Source organism: Toxorhynchites rutilus, chromosome 3 (assembly GCF_029784135.1).
Source record: "Toxorhynchites rutilus septentrionalis strain SRP chromosome 3, ASM2978413v1, whole genome shotgun sequence".
In the NCBI taxonomy this organism is placed as follows: domain Eukaryota; kingdom Metazoa; phylum Arthropoda; class Insecta; order Diptera; family Culicidae; genus Toxorhynchites; species Toxorhynchites rutilus.
In genome coordinates, this window is record NC_073746.1 from 303,795,947 (window position 1) to 303,812,954 (window position 17,008).

Consider the following 17,008-nt stretch of genomic DNA (forward strand, 5'->3'; position numbering starts at 1 on the left):
AAGTCAATTCATTTATTGTGATTGATTGTTCTTCGTTACAAGTAAATTTAATGACGGACTTTTTACGTTTGGTATGATGACTAGAACAAAATATATGTACGGAAGAATTATCAAACGTTTGATGAACCAGCCTAAGGCTGAAAATCTTTCCAATAAAGACAACAAAAAAATATCAAACGATTATTTTATTTTACATTTCCCTCTGAAGTTTACATCCCAAAAGTGTACATACTTCTCGAATCTCGAATTTGCTTGAAACTGGGAAGTTCATTCGCTTCTAGTGGCTGCACGATTTTCCCAGGTTCCTAAGTTTAGAAGATCATGTTAGGACAGACATATTCCACTCTGCACAAAGGCAAGCGAGGACAAAAGTACTCGCAGTTTGCATTTATTTGCAGAGCCGATTTCCCCAGAAACCTCGGTTTTGAAGTCTGTGTTAGGGAAACACATTTCAATCGGAACAAAAATACTCCCGATTTGTATGAATTCGCAATGCCGATTCCCCCACGCTTCATGGATTTGAAGTCTGTGTTAGGGAAACACATTCCAGTCGGAACAAAAATACCCCCGACTTGCATGAATTTGAAATACCTATTTCTCCAGGCACCTTGGTTTAGAAATCTCTATTAGGGAACACATTTCGGTGGGAACAAAAGCTCCCCCTACTTTCGTGTGTTCTTTTTCTTCTTTTTGGCTTTAAGAGGGTTTAAACTTTTCAGTTCACTCGCCTCTAGGCTCTTTCGTGTGTTTGCAATGCCGATTTCGCTGCTTGGTTTTAAAGTCTGTGTTAGGGAACATTTTTCGATGAGAACAAAAGTCCCCCTACTTTCATATATTTGCAATGCCGATTTCCCCAAGGCTGCTTGGTTTTGATGGCTGTGTTAGGGAAACCGTAAAACGATGCAGTTAGGGCGTTTAGATAACGCCTAATATTTTACAGTTATTCAATTGTGTATCTAATGAAAAACAACATTTTGTTAGTTGCGATAGATGCGTAGAAATATTCCCTATCAAGTGATGCAAACATCTCTCCTATCCAGTACGAAATGTTCGAGCTATAAGCATTCGAAATCTTTCATTTTTTCCTGCATGTTCTGTGTTTAGGTTTTCATTTTACCCTCCATATATTCCGGTTAGACGTAGTCCCACGTCTAAATAAGAAAAATAATTTTCTTTGGAAGCGACTTTCGGTGTAATTTTCTACATCATTTCTATAAAGTTTTTGTTGCTTGCAACCTAAGTGGTGCGGACTCAATCCACTTCATTTTCAAGCAAATTCATGCATGTTTTCAATCGATTTCTTGCATTGAATTCTCAGACCACCAGAGATGCCAGATTTACAAATATGTTTGTAAATTTACAGACATATCTGTAAAACACATTTTATTTTTGTTGCAGACTTTTTGGATATAATAATATTTCACAGGTTTTTGAAAACTGGCTCTATTAATCACATCAAAGATATTTGATCACCGTATGACATTTTTCCATAGTTACATAGTCATAGTCACATAGTACAGAAAAGTGATTATATTTAGTTTATATTAATACACATGACGTTAGCCCAGTGATATTCATCCTGCGGCCCGGCTGTATTTCTGGTTGGTCCATCTGGTGTGTATGAAGTTTTTTAATTAAAATTAACAACACAGATATTGACATGGAAAATCGTTCGGCCGTGACATATTCACCTCAGCTGAGCAAAATATTCAATGCTCTTATTAATGTTAAGTTTTGTGGTTCGATAAAGAACAACACATTTGCAACAACGAAATTTATATTGATTTTCTTTATTTAATTCGTCTACTTTACGACAAAAAGATATTCATTTTTTCACTTTACATTTTACGTTCAAGCGATCAAACATGTCAGATTCGTAAATGGAATATCGGGAATAGAGTACGAGGAATGGTTTGCGTTTTTTTTTTATTTTTGTTAGTGATCGTCGACTTGGCGGTCTATTCCTCGGTATGTAAAACACAAGTATGAACACAAGAGTCACAAACATTTCACGTATGTATGTGTAGATCGTTAGAACATTTAAACACACTTACAACACATAAGTTATTTTTTATTTTACAACTAACTTATTCACTAGAAATATTTTTTATGGCAGAACAACGTTTGCCGGGTATATATACAGCCATTCCATGCAAAACCGATATAGTGGATCTCAGATTTTCGTCAAAAGTGGTATTTTTGTTCTTTATCACAAAATATTAGGCCCGTATTATTTATTTTTTCATTTGAGTGCCCATTTCCATCTTGGGGTGGTCCGAAAAATCATTTTTTTCCACTTTTCCCCAAAAATGACAAATGAAAATTCTTTTGAATCACTTAACCAATTTAGATGATTGACATATCAAATTGAAGCTAATGATCTAGCCTTTTATTCAGAAATATTTAACTTGCGAAAAAAATAATTTTATTTTAGTAATTATTGATTGTAATCGTTTTTTATTTTTTTTATGACTTTGGACTAGAGGGTGCTATTTTTTATATTTTTTCTTGAAAGATGAGAGGCTTTTACATAACATACCTCGATAACAGAGATGCTATTTTTTCGTTTTTTAGATATGTTTTTTCCATGTATACCGGTGGCTCGAAAAATCATTTAAACCATCACGATATTTCTAAATCATGTTCGTTAAATCTCGCAAACGATTATTTTCACATACTTGACCTCAGTATGTTTCCACAAAATTAAATGTCTTCAAAACGAAAACATGTCTTCACATCTGACATCTATACTATGTGCTCAGAGAAAACAAAAGAGCGCGGACTGGAGAATTAATGCACGAATACTGGAAGAACACGCTCACCGGAGAAACAGTTTCCTCTCTTCGCTGGTGGGCATGAAGTGAATGGATTGGTGGAATCTCTCATTCATACAAGTTGTTTCTCTGAACTTTATAGTCTCTGAGAGAAACAGCTTATGAACATACTATACTTCTGCTGAGCCATTGACCACCGTGTGGTTGAAAAATATAAAATTTGGGCGCCTCCCGAATAAAATTTGTGGGAATGAAAATGGGTTATGGGGGTGAAATTGAGTCAAAAATGGAGAATATTACTATTGGAAATATCTTGACAAATATTGCGAATATTTTTGAAAGCTGTGAGACGTTTAATAGGAGACATATATCCACAACTTCCAATGCATAATACTTAACTGCAGTACAAATAGTTATTATTTAAAAATTCATCGAAGTTTGATGTGTAAATAGCCATCAAATAACACCTCAGAAAAAATCTCATGCCCAGCATGATACAGAACTCATAAAATTGTAAATATTGGATAGAATTATTCTTTAAAGTATTGCCAGATGAGTCATTACTGATTTTGAACATCAATTTTTTTGACTACGTTAGGGGACTACGTCTAACCTTTCAATATAGGGGCCCATTTCAATATTTCGGTGTAAAAAAGTGTTCAGTTTTTGAACGTTAATACCTTCTCAGGTAATGAATGGATTTTGGTTCCAAATACACTAATTGATAGGAAATATCCTCAGCAATTGTTCATATGCTACACATTACGGGTTTTCAGCTCATATAAAGTTCAAATTGATGAAAAATTGGAAGAAAGAATTCCCTACTTTCCAATATATTTTGTCTGCGCTCCCGCAGCTAAGAGCTATTCATTACAAGCAACCACGGGTATGAGCGAACCGTATGGACAAAGCGAAAGAGGGAGACAAAAAAGGAGATTATAAATAAATATAGGCGGTCGCTACCAAGGCGCTTATATCAATGTGTAACAGGTGAAGCAACATCATCACTTCAATAAGAAGGCTATTACGGTTTGTGGAGCGGGGGTTGTTTGTTTTGTTATTGCTAGGATACGCCATTTTTGCATTTTCACATGCGAGAGTAGTGGAAATGAGAATGAAATTCTACAAAATCAGCCCCCCTTTTTCACATAAATTCGCAAAGGTGAACATAGTAGGCATCGTTCGAATGAGCGTCGTATCAGTTTGTAGAGAGCCGACGGCAGCGTTCTGATGCTTGTAAACAATACGCGACTGCCGGGCTATTTGATCCGCCAGATTTCCTCGTAAACCAGCAAGAATAGCAATGCAATGGATATAGGCAATCGTGCTAGTCAATGATAGAATCCTACCACGCAAGTTTTACATTTGTAACATGTTTTTAAAAAAATGAGTGGGTTATATCTATGATATAACCGCAAGGTTCACGTGGAACTACCTTAGCTTAGCAATCATTCGTTTGTATTGATTAAATTCTTGATTGAATGAAACAGTTTCCAAATTCAATTGAGTTCAATATATTTGCTCTGTGAGTGAAAAAAATGAACAAATGCCGTGTAAAGTCAATTCATTTATTGTGATTGATTGTTCTTCGTTACAAGTAAATTTAATGACGGACTTTTTACGTTTGGTATGATGACTAGAACAAAATATATGTACGGAAGAATTATCAAACGTTTGATGAACCAGCCTAAGGCTGAAAATCTTTCCAATAAAGACAACAAAAAAATATCAAACGATTATTTTATTTTACATTTCGCTCTGAAGTTTACATCCCAAAAGTGTACATACTTCTCGAATCTCGATTTTGCTTGAAACTGGGAAGTTCATTCGCTTCTAGTGGCTGCACGATTTTCCCAGGTTCCTAAGTTTAGAAGATCATGTTAGGACAGACATATTCCACTCTGCACAAAGGCAAGCGAGGACAAAAGTACTCGCAGTTTGCATTTATTTGCAGAGCCGATTTCCCCAGAAACCTCGGTTTTGAAGTCTGTGTTAGGGAAACACATTTCAATCGGAACAAAAATACTCCCGATTTGTATGAATTCGCAATGCCGATTTCCCCACGCTTCATGGATTTGAAGTCTGTGTTAGAGAAACACATTCCAGTCGGAACAAAAATACCCCCGACTTGCATGAATTTGAAATACCGATTTCTCCAGGCACCTTGGTTTAGAAATCTCTATTAGGGAACACATTTCGGTGGGAACAAAAGCTCCCCCTACTTTCGTGTGTTCTTTTTCTTCTTTTTGGCTTGAAGAGGGTTTAAACTTTTCAGTTCACTCGCCTCTAGGCTCTTTCGTGTGTTTGCAATGCCGATTTCGCTGCTTGGTTTTAAAGTCTGTGTTAGGGAACATTTTTCGATGAGAACAAAAGTCCCCCTACTTTCATATATTTGCAATGCCGATTTCCCCAAGGCTGCTTGGTTTTGATGGCTGTGTTAGGGAAACCGTAAAACGATGCAGTTAGGGCGTTTAGATAACGCCTAATATTTTACAGTTATTCAATTGTATATCTAATGAAAAACAACATTTTGTTAGTTGCGATAGATGCGTAGAAATATTCCCTATCAAGTGATGCAAACATCTCTCCTATCCAGTACGAAATGTTCGAGCTATAAGCATTCGAAATCTTTCATTTTTTCCTGCATGTTCTGTGTTTAGGTTTTCATTTTACCCTCCATATATTCCGGTTAGACGTAGTCCCACGTCAAAATAAGAAAAATAATTTTCTTTGGAAGCGACTTTCGGTGTAATTTTCTACATCATTTCTATAAAGTTTTTGTTGCTTGCAACCTAAGTGGTGCGGACTCAATCCACTTCATTTTCAAGCAAATTCATGCATGTTTTCAATCGATTTCTTGCATTGAATTCTCAGACCACCAGAGATGCCAGATTTACAAATATGTTTGTAAATTTACAGACATATCTGTAAAACACATTTTATTTTTGTTGCAGACTTTTTGGATATAATAATATTTTTGGACAGCAATTCCAATATGGCTGAAAGTGCATTTCATATGATTGTTTCACCTGGTATAAATAGAGGCGCCTTGGTCGCTACAACGTTAACTATATGGCTATATAAAGTGAGCGATGGTGGGGCTTGGCCACATTCTATCATCGGATGCCAAGCAGGAAAGACGCTATCTTGAAATTGATTTTCAGCATAAGAGATATCGCTGCATTTGCCGGCGATGTATGCGGTGCGATACCGCAAGAGTGAAAGATAGGAGTTTCAATGGGATATGGAGCAGGACAGCAATCGAAGTGTGTTAAAAGCGGTGGAAGCGTCGCGCCGGATGAATGAGTGGCTAATCGCGCTCGATTTGATAGAATGCTGGAGTTTTCAAACGGTTTTATTTAGCAGTGACATATTTGTATGTTTGTATGTAACATGTTTGTCTATAGCACTGTACCACATTAATTGAAATTTGACCCCTTTCCTGTTGACCGGTTGAACTGAAATTTGGAACACACCTTTATCTCTGCAGTCATTATATAACTGCATATTTCATGATATTGAAATCCAAGATGGCGACCGCTACAAAATGGCGGATTACATATTTTCGCAAAGCCCCATCAATATGGGTATCATAGAAAGGGATTGACTAGTAGATCACAGTTATTTATGAAAAATGCAAATCCAAAAGGGCCGCCACCACAAAATGGCGGATTACATATTATATATGGGTATCAAATGAAGAACTTGACTAGTAGAACACAATTATGCATGAGGAGTGCAAAGCCCAATTATATCACGATACTAGACGGTAAATTCCAATTACGATATGTTTGCCATCAAGTATGTGTTCGTTGCCGGCTGAACAATAACCCCTGCAACGTTTGCACCGCACAACATTTGCACGACAAATTTTGATTTTTTCGTATTTGAATCTTAACGTTTGAGTGTATGCTGAGTGCTGAGGTTTTATTTTATCCTTTGATTTTTTTTTCTGTAATTTTGTACATGAAAAGTTGATCATTCTGGGATCTGTGCTCCATGATATTCGAATAATGGACACCCCTTGGTGTAGTTCACCACTACCTACGTCTCTCCGGTTATGTCCCCGACATTACCCACCCGTCTTTTTCCATTCGATTATCAATATTTTCGGAAATAAACTCTTTTTTACACTGATTGAGGGTGAGAATGGTACAAGCACAAAATAGAATTCCATGCCAAACCGATATAGTGATTATCAGATTTTCATGAAAATTGGTAGTTTTATTCGTCATCGTAAAATATTAGACCCGTATTTTTATTTAATTTTTTATCAAGGTGGCCATTCCCATTCCATGGTGGTCCGAAAAATCTACTTTTCCCCGTTTTTTTTTTCTTCCAAAAATGACCTATTTCAATAATTCATAACTTTTGAACTACTGCACCGATTTAGATGATCGATATATCAAATTAAAAGGAATGAGCGAATCAAGTGTAAATTTAAAAAAAAATATACTTGGAAAAAACCAGATTTTGTTTTCGTAATTATTGATTGTAATGGTTTTTAATAGCTTACATGGTTTCGGAACTAAGGTCACCATATTTTTTGTATTTTTTCTTGAAAGCTGAGGTTTTTTTACATAACATATCCGAATATCAGAGATATGTTTTTTTTCGTTTTCGAGTGATTTTTCGAAGTTAACATGTTTTCAGTTTTCGTTCAATATTCCAATGCGATTGGACAACATCTATGCGACTAGAATCCAATTTTTATGCATATGTGATATTTCATGTGCCTTCAAATTGGTATATCGATCTCTGAATTTGCCCGGTTATGGATTTAAAAAAAAACTTTTTTGGAAAAAAAGGAAAAATGATTTTAAGAAAATCTCAGCTTTCAAGAAAAAATATTAAAAAATATAGCGCCCTTGGTCCCGAGACAATGTAAACTATAAAAAAAAATACAATCACTAAATACAAGATCTCTGCAAGTGTAATCCTTTTCAAAAAAAAAATTAGCTTTAATTTGACATGACGATCATCTGAATCGGTGCAGTAGTTCAAAAATTATGAGTTTCTAAAAAAATTTGGTACAGTAGTTCAAAAGTTGTGAATTTAAAAAAAATCAGTTTTGGAAAAAATGGGGAAACATTGGGCAACCCTAAAATGGAAATGATCACCCTAGTAATAAAAAATACGGGTCTAATGTTTTGCGATAAAGAACAAAACTACCACTTTTCTCGAAAATCTGAGAACCACTATATAGGTTTGACATGGAATGCCTAGGAATAAACATTTCCATCGCACTTCTAGGTGGATTGACACTATTTTCGTAACTTGAATAATCATTCAAGACACTTACATGTTGTTAAATTATCTTGAATTTATTGGTAATTGATTTATAAACATAATTTTTAGTAGAAATGAATAAAGGGTGTGTCACATCAAATTGCATCACGGAAAAAACGCTGTAGAAATTCGCCCAGTAGACCGATCCTTTTGAAAATTTTAGACAGTAAAATAAAAACTATTAAACAACTTTTGGCATTTTCTTTTTATTCATACTTCGAGCCCAAGCCCGTAAGCTCGCACCTTCCTCTTTACCCCGTCCATAAGGTTCTGTACAACGTCAGGTTGTAGTTTTTTTTTGAACAGAAATCCATTTTCTCTTGAAGTCCGCCTCTGATTTGACAACTTTTGGGTTCTTCCGGAGGGCCTGCTTCATAATCGCCCAATATTTCTCTATTGGGCGAAGCTCCGGCGCGTTGGGCGGGTTCATTTCCTTTGGCACGAAGGTGACCCCGTTGGCTTCGTACCACTCCAACACGTCCTTTGAATAGTGGCACGAAGCGAGATCCGGCCAGAAGATGGTCGGGCCCTCGTACTGCTTCAATAGTGGTAGTAAGCGCTTCTGTAGGCACTCCTTAAGGTAAACCTGCCCGTTTACCGTGCCGGTCATCACGAAGGGGGCGCTCCGCTTTCCGCAAGAGCGGATCGCTTGCCACACCATGTACTTTTTGGCAAACTTGGATAGTTTCTGCTTGCGAATCTCCTCCGGAACGCTGAATTTGTCCTCTGCGGAGAAGAACAACAGGCCCGGCAGCTGACGAAAGTCCGCTTTGACGTAGGTTTCGTCGTCCATTACCAGGCAATGCGGCTTCGTCAGCATTTCGGTGTACAGCTTCCGGGCTCGCGTCTTCCCCACCATGTTTTGCCTTTCGTCGCGGTTAGAAGCCTTCTGAACCTTGTATGTACGCAGGCCCTCCCGCTGCTTGGTCCGCTGGACAAATGAACTTGACAAATTCAGCTTATTGGCGACATCCCGGACCGAACTTCTCGGATCACGTCTAAACTGCTTAACTACGCGCTTGTGATCTTTTTCACTGACGGAGCATCCATTTTTGCCGTTCTTTACCTTCCGGTCGATGGTTAGGTTTTCGAAGTATCGTTTTAGTACTCTGCTGACGACACTCTTCGTTCGACGACATTTTTCCAAATTTACGAAAAATTTACAGTGAAGCATGGCCAACGTGATCTATACACTCTTATCTGATTATAAGCAAAAGCTGAAGATATAATTCCTAAAAATTAAATTTCTACAGCGTTTTTTCCGTGATGCAATTTGATGTGACACACCCTTTATTCACTACTTTGACCCATTGTCACCTCCTCTAAGGGGTGAGATTGAGTCAACTTTCAACTAATCAGTGAACGTTCAGTGAAACATTAATATTATTCAACAATTCCTCGAACACATACGCGTGTTCATCATTAGAGAACATTTCTACGTAATCAGAATTGTGTTTTACTCTAATTTACGATAGTTATTCAACAAAAAGTTCGAAAACTACCTTTTTTGACCCATTTTCACCCCCGTCGACGGTATCTAAAATACATAACGATTACAGATGACTGAGGGTTAACTAATCTACGTACTGACGTAGTTGTTAGCTTAATTTTTAAGAGCACGGTCAAGATAAATCCATTCTCCCTTGGGGGGGTGCGTATTACACACTTCGCCTATACGTGTTTAGATGAGAACTGTATCTGCATCTGTATCTGCACTGTAAACGAACTCACACTAATAGGGCGCTTGCAGAGTGCATGTGCTTTAGTCATCTGTTGGGCAGGCAAATGTGATATCTGCATAGAATTTATATGGATCGAAAAGATTGAGCTTTGTTTGAATAATTATTACAGCGGAATAGTCACCAAAATTACGCGCTACTCTATACCAATAACATGCAAACATACAGTCAATCTCAAAATTGAGTATAAACCTCTTGCTGGTTTGTTATTTATGCGTTTTTCAGGGTTGAAAAGTAATTAGTTAAATACGACTTATATTCATCGCAAATTCGATGCATTTTACTCTCATGTAGTGATAAGAAAAAAATGAATTGTTCACATTTCTACTTCGTATTTGAAATACAAACAAAAAATCTCTAATCGAGATGTGGGAAAGTTGAGTGTACAGTTCAAGTTTTTCTTAAAAAGAAAATTGAAATCAATTCAGAAAAGTTAACAGATAACAAAAATCAATCCCCTAGTATTTGGTATGGCCCCCCTTTGGCGTCCAGCACTTTCTGTAAGCACCGAGGTGAGATTTCTGGTCACTGTAGACGGAAGTGCCTCCCAGATCTCCGTAGTCGTCGTTTTGAGTTTTGCTTCGTTCCCCAGTTTTTTATTCTTCAGATGGTTCTTGAATCAGACAGACAGAAATCCATTTTTATACAGTGGTAGACATTCGTTTAGCCGCACCCTATTTTTCCTCAATATTTTTAAAATTAAGTCAATTCTTTGTACAGTTTTGCTCATAAAAGACTGGAAATGACTGGAAATGTTGTCAAATTGTCATCCGTTTGCATAGACCATCTCGGCCAAGATTTTCCATAAGTTCTCTATGGGATTGCAATCGACTGCCAGCTGGTCATTCAAGAAGCGGAATGTCCTTCTCGGCAAACCATGCCTTCGATTTCTTGGAAACGTGGATCTATGCATAATCCTGCTGATAAAAAATGAAATCCTCGGTAGCGTTATTCTCAATATGGCCAATCAAAACGTCCTCCAGTAATTGAAGATACTTTTCGGAGTTCATTCGGGTGAAAATGAAACAAATGAGAAGCTTGGTGTGATAGGAAACGGCTCCTCACACTGTCAAACTTATCAAACAAACAAACGCCCTCAAAGTTTCGCTTCGATCTCACGACATGCCGTTGAATTATATTGTACCAATAGCAAATGTAACAGTCCGGACCATCCAAATTGAACTTTTTTCGCCGGAAAATACAACATTTCTCCATTCTAGTTTCCATTCCATGTATTGCCGGGTTTTTCAATCTTGAACGAAAATAATTGATTGATATTGTTTGTTCTTTTTGAGTTCGTAATACTCACTCGACTGTTACTCGACTAGTATTCAAATTATTTCTATATATACACCAACAATTTCACCATCGTAATAGAAAATCCTTAACGGAAATGTTCTGTTCAATACTCCTTGCAGAAAACATGATACTCTATCAAGGGATATTCATAAAATTTAAATCATAGGTCATTATTTTCATGTAAAAATGTGATTAGGCGTCGTTCACAATTTACGTACCGTTCTGAATCATATTTCGGACACTTTGTTCTAATATCTTGAAATGCTTAATGCACTGATGACATAACTATAAAACAGGAAGTGGGTTATATCTATGGTATAACCGCAAGGGTGACGTAGGACTATCGTTGATTTAGAGATCATTTGTTCGAAGTTGAATCTAAATCCATTCTGAATGAATGAAATAATGAATATTTGGGGGACTTCGAAAACGAGAGCGTTACGTTGGAGGCACAAGGTTTTATGCATCCAATATAGGATACGAAAAACCTTGTTCTGAAGAATAATCTTCAGAAGCTAACCTGCTAACTGTACTTGATTGACAAATCACAAACCCAAATGTATTATATGGATATTTTATGGATAGAAAACATTAAAATAAACTCTTTCGCTTGAATGTAATTTTCAATTCCAAGGGGAACTGGCAGATTATTTTCCAGCAACGATTAGATATTTCCACATTTTCCTCGATACTGGAAGCCCACCAGTGGTTAATACTAACTCGATAACCACCTGTTAATAGTACTTGATTGAAAAATATTTGGTCACAGTGTTACATGGATAGAAAACATTAAAATAAACTCTTTCACATGAATGTATTTTGAAATTCCCAGAGGAACTGGCAGATTATTTTCCAGCAATGATTAGATCTTTCCGGAACTTTCTCGATGCTGTATGGCATCCAAACGGAAAGAATTCTGCGCGTGTATGTGTCGATCCTTCGCCGTTCACCTCCTCCAGCACGTTAGGCAACGATGTTGTCTTGTCGATGTCCTCACGAAAAATGAATGTGTCTCACCACCAGAATATCGCTTAAGTATGCTTTTTGTGTGTGATTGAATCGAGAGAAGGTGTGGTTTACGATGGCAATTTGGAAGGCAAACTAGAGGGGAATGAACTCTCTGAGCTCGGAACTTTCGGCGACTGAGCAATAATCGATTGCGGGCGCATACAATATTGGATACGGAAATATCCTACTGATGGTAAAATCACAAAACCAAATGTATTTGGTCACAGTGTTACATTGATAGAAAACATTCAAATAAACTCTTTCACATGAATGTATTTTTAAATTCCCAGAGGAACTGGCAGATTATTTTCAGTAACGATTAGATATTTCCACATTTTCCTCGATACTGGAAGCCCACTAGTGGTTAATACTAACTCGATAACCACCTGTTAATAGTACTTGACTGAAAAATATTTGGTCACAGTGTTACATGGATAGAAAACAGAACACAGAACAGAACTGGCAGATTATTTTCCAGAAAAGATTAGATCTTTCCGGAACTTTCTCAATGCTGAATGGCATCCAAACGGAAAGAATTCCGCGCGTGTATGTGTGTGTAGCGATGTTTTCCCGGGGAACCGTTTGTGGCATCACTCTCCTCCTGATGGATTCCCTTCTGGCCTAGGGTGCACAACAGGCTCTTGGTAAAAAAGCGTTCATCCGCGCTTTCATGATAAACGAAGAGCTTCACCACAACAGCGACAACATGCTCCAATCGCTGTTCAATTAGAACTGAGTGGATTTCCGAGCGGCGCTCGCTTATACACCGATTGGTGATTTCAATAGCCTGTTTTGAAAGAAATTTTAAGACTGTTGCAACAAGTTTTTGGATCAAAAAGTAACAAGTATAGAACGCGTAGACATTTTATCTTTCGAATGAAGTGTTTATCATACCATTTCGTTCAGTTGTTTAGGAGCTATTAACGCTCAAAATCTCGGTCTCCGGCGTAACGCTTTCGTTTTCGAAACTTTGATTTTACACCCCGGTATAGAAATGAAAGACGTAGTCCTACGTCAAAATTAATATCACAATTGCTTCTTTAGAGTAATCCCTTGGTTTCACTATCATTTCATATGAGAACTACATTTGAATTTTAACATAATCGGCAAAAATCGTGAAGTGAAGGATATTTGGCTCAAGGAGAATGGTGAAGACGCCGTGAGGTGCGGAACAAATGACTTTGCACTGAATCTCGTCAAAGCAGCTGTTGCTGCGTTCTCGGGAAAATACAACGTGGAAATACAAAAACTGCTCAAGCCTAGAATCAAAATCATCGGCTTCTTCGAGGATATGAGTGAGGAAGGTGTAGTAATAAACCTGAAAAAGCAGAACAGCTTAGATGATCAGTGCGAATTGAAAGTTGTTCGAATGACGAAAAACGAGAAACGAAACCAGATGACAGCCACTATTGAAACAGATGCCCGTGGTTATGGTATTCTGATGAAACTTCAACGCGTAAATCTGGGATGGGAATCTACACCTTTCCCACCTAATCGACACAACTAATGCTCTTCGTTGTTTTCATTGCTCATAATTCCGGCACAAGGCAGTGAATTGCAGAAAACCAGCGTGCTTCCCGAAATGTGCCGGCCATCACATGGCAGAAGAGTGCAAACCAGACTTTGTAAAGTGCATTAACTGCCATCTGGAAAATACCAAACGAGCCACAGGCGAACTACTTAATATCAGAGCTGCAATCCATCACCGTCAATGTCATAAAAAAGCTGACCATAGTCACTCAATTCCTCTCACGGCACGTGAGATCCAAATATTCAGTAGTGATACTCACTATTTTGTTTCTGACACCTAACCAAATGACGGTTGGTTCCAATCTAGGTAGTGCGGACCAAGATGCTAAACTATAGGTGTTTCGTTCTTGACACTTTCATGACAATACGTGAGACGAGTTGCGAGACGTAGCTTTCTGCATTGTTTACTTTTTGTTTGGTTGTGTCGTTATGGTTTCATATCAACTCGCTGAGGAAAACAACTGAAGAAAGAAATAAGCAAATATATATTCGTGAAAAATAGTGTACTAGAGCTGCAATAAGGTATTTATATTACATATTATTCAATAGTTTTGGGGGACAGTGAGGATTTGAAGAGCTTGTGAGTGTGATTAAAGTGCTATAAGTCTAAGAAATCTGTTGTCCAACTCCTCCACAGATAATCGTTCATCTCGCGGTTCTCTATCATGCCAAAATTATATTGTGAATATCTTATTTTCTTCAGATGCCGTATTATTGTGCAGTAAAAGGATGCGGAAACAAGGTCCGCATAACGAAAAACAACCCGGACATTGTTTACCACACTTTCCCCCGAGATGGAGATAGACTTCATAAATGGATACTTTTCTGTGGCCAATTACTTTCAACAACTTTTTCCGGATCTTCTGGCGTGATCGATAGTCGTGATTCCAACAGTTTATTTCACCTGTAATATATTAGCAACACAAAAGTCCACTAATTTGAAAAATAAACACGAACCTGTTGCAATCATTGTCAACCTCCTTTTGCTCTAGCAAAACCAATTACTTGTAACAGCCCTTCCGGATCTTCTGGATCTGGTAATCTCGCAATCAGCGCTATTTCTTGTCACCGTCGCCGTAAGTACTTTTTTCCTCGCCGATAGGATCCAAACAGAAGTACATCTTGCTTGGAAAAAAAGCATTGATTGCGCGGCTAGAAGCTAAAACATACTCAAAACATCCTTCTGCACTGTTTTTAATTCGACCGCTGATTGTAGATATCTGAAAAAGTAGAAGCAATTATGAGAAATTGTTATACGAAAAAATCCAGAACATTACCTACCTACAGTAAAGCGCGAGCAGCTATTTTGCCGACGAATGAATTTGTCACCAAAAGATATGATATGTTTTGTAAACAAATTTGTTTTTTCACGAGCAATGGCCGAACAGCAATTTTGACATTGCGGTCCACCTATAGTATAGCACCTTGGTGCGGACTGAATCAAAACGGCTGTCAAAAAAGATCCAATTGAAATGTCAAAAGAGATCCAACGATCAGGAGTGTTATTTTTCTTATGATAATCAACACTATAAAAGAGGTATTGTTGTCAAGGGCAAAAATAAGTAAAATTATAAAATGAACGAACTACATTTTTCCGTCAATTGTTTAATTACCATTGCATCTCTAAAAGACCATCTCAGCCTTTCACTGAGCAACGCATTTTTAATGTCCCCTCTCTTTGTCATAACGTTTTTCCGAACGTAATAAAAACAAACAAAGTCAGAGTCACGTAAATGTTTACTCATGCGATTTGGAAATATTCGATAAAAAGTGGAAGGAAGAGCTGCCAGATGATTTTTAAAAAAAGTCTGTAAAAACATGTGAATGTCTGTTAAAAATGTGGAAAAGTCTGTAAAAGTGTGCAGATCTATAGAAATGTCTTTTAACGTTAATTTTCACTTATTCATTAATACTTTGTACATCACGATGCACGTAAGATTGTATTCTGTATATATATATATATACAGCCATTCCATGCCAAACTAATATAGTTGTTCTCAGCTCTTCGTCAAAAGTGGTAATTTTGTTCTTTATCGCAAAACATTAAACTCGTATTTTTTTAATTTGTCATTAGGGTGCCCATTTCCATTTTAGGGTGATCCCAAAAATCATTTTTTCCACTTTTTCCCAAAATGACTTTTTTCAAAAATTTATAACTTTCGAACCACTCAACCGATTTAGATGATCGACATATCAAATTTAAGCCAATGAGCTTTAATTGAGAAAAATTTAACTTGCATATAATATGGATCCTATTTTTAATATGGATTGAAAGCTGAGAACTTTTGCATAAAATATATCGATATCAGAGATGCTATTTTTTTCGTTTTTGAAATATGATTTTGCAAAACTAATCGATGGTTCGAAAAACAATTTTTCCCCATTTTTCCCACTACAAAAAGTCATAACTTTCGAACTATTGGACCGATTCATATCAACGACATATCAAATTGAAGCTTACAAGATATATTTTTTAAAAAAATATTACTTTTGCGAAAAAATTTAATTTTGTTTTTGTAATTATGGATTGAGTTAGTTTTTCATAGTTTTCTCGGTTAAAGATAGGAGCGCTATATTTTTTTTATATTTTTTATGGAAAACTGAGGAGTATTTACTTAACATATCTCGATATCAGAGATGCTATAATTATCGTTTTTAAGTTAGAATTTTGTAAATTTAACATGTTTTAAGTCTTCGATCAATATTCATATGTGACTAAACTAGACCTATGCTACTAGAATCCAATCTTCCCGCAAGTGTGAGTTTTGCTTATTGGCTTCAATTTAATATATCGATCATCTAAATCGGTTCAGTAGTTCAAATATTATGATTTTTTGCAGAAAATTATTTTTGGACAAATGGGGAAAAATGATTTTTTTTTAAAATCATATCTAAAAAACGAAAAAATAGCAACCCTGATATCGAGATATGTTGTGTAAAAAATCCTCAGCTTTCAAGAAAAAATATAAAAATATATAGCGCCCTCTAGTCCAAAGTCATAAAAAAAATAAAAAACGACTACAATCAATAATTACTAAAATATAATTATGTATTTCGCAAGTTAAATATTTTTTTTATAAAAGGCTAGGTCAATTTTATATGTCGATCATCTAAATCGATTCAGTGATTCAAATGTTATTAATTTTCATTTGTCATTTTTGGGAAAAAGTGGAAAAAAATGATTTTTCGGACCACTTAATAACTTATGTGCTGTAAGTGTGTTTAAATGTTTCAACGATCTACACATACATACATACACATACATACACAAACATACGCGTTGTTAATTTTTATAAAACACAGTATTTCTCCGTTGATATATTGGACATCCACCAAGGCTTGCGGTCTTGTCGTTTTTATTTTTAAAAA

The 17,008-nt window shown here is 36.6% G+C and overlaps 1 long non-coding RNA gene across 1 annotated transcript; it reads right to left on the minus strand.

Moving 5' to 3' along the window:
- Positions 1 to 13,963: 13,963 nt before the first annotated feature.
- Positions 13,964 to 15,079, minus strand: LOC129778687 (uncharacterized). The gene is made up of 3 exons (XR_008743477.1): positions 14,921 to 15,079; positions 14,597 to 14,859; positions 13,964 to 14,543 (listed from the first exon to the last, which is right to left on the minus strand). It is a non-coding gene; the product is annotated as an uncharacterized LOC129778687 (long non-coding RNA).
- Positions 15,080 to 17,008: the final 1,929 nt, after the last annotated feature.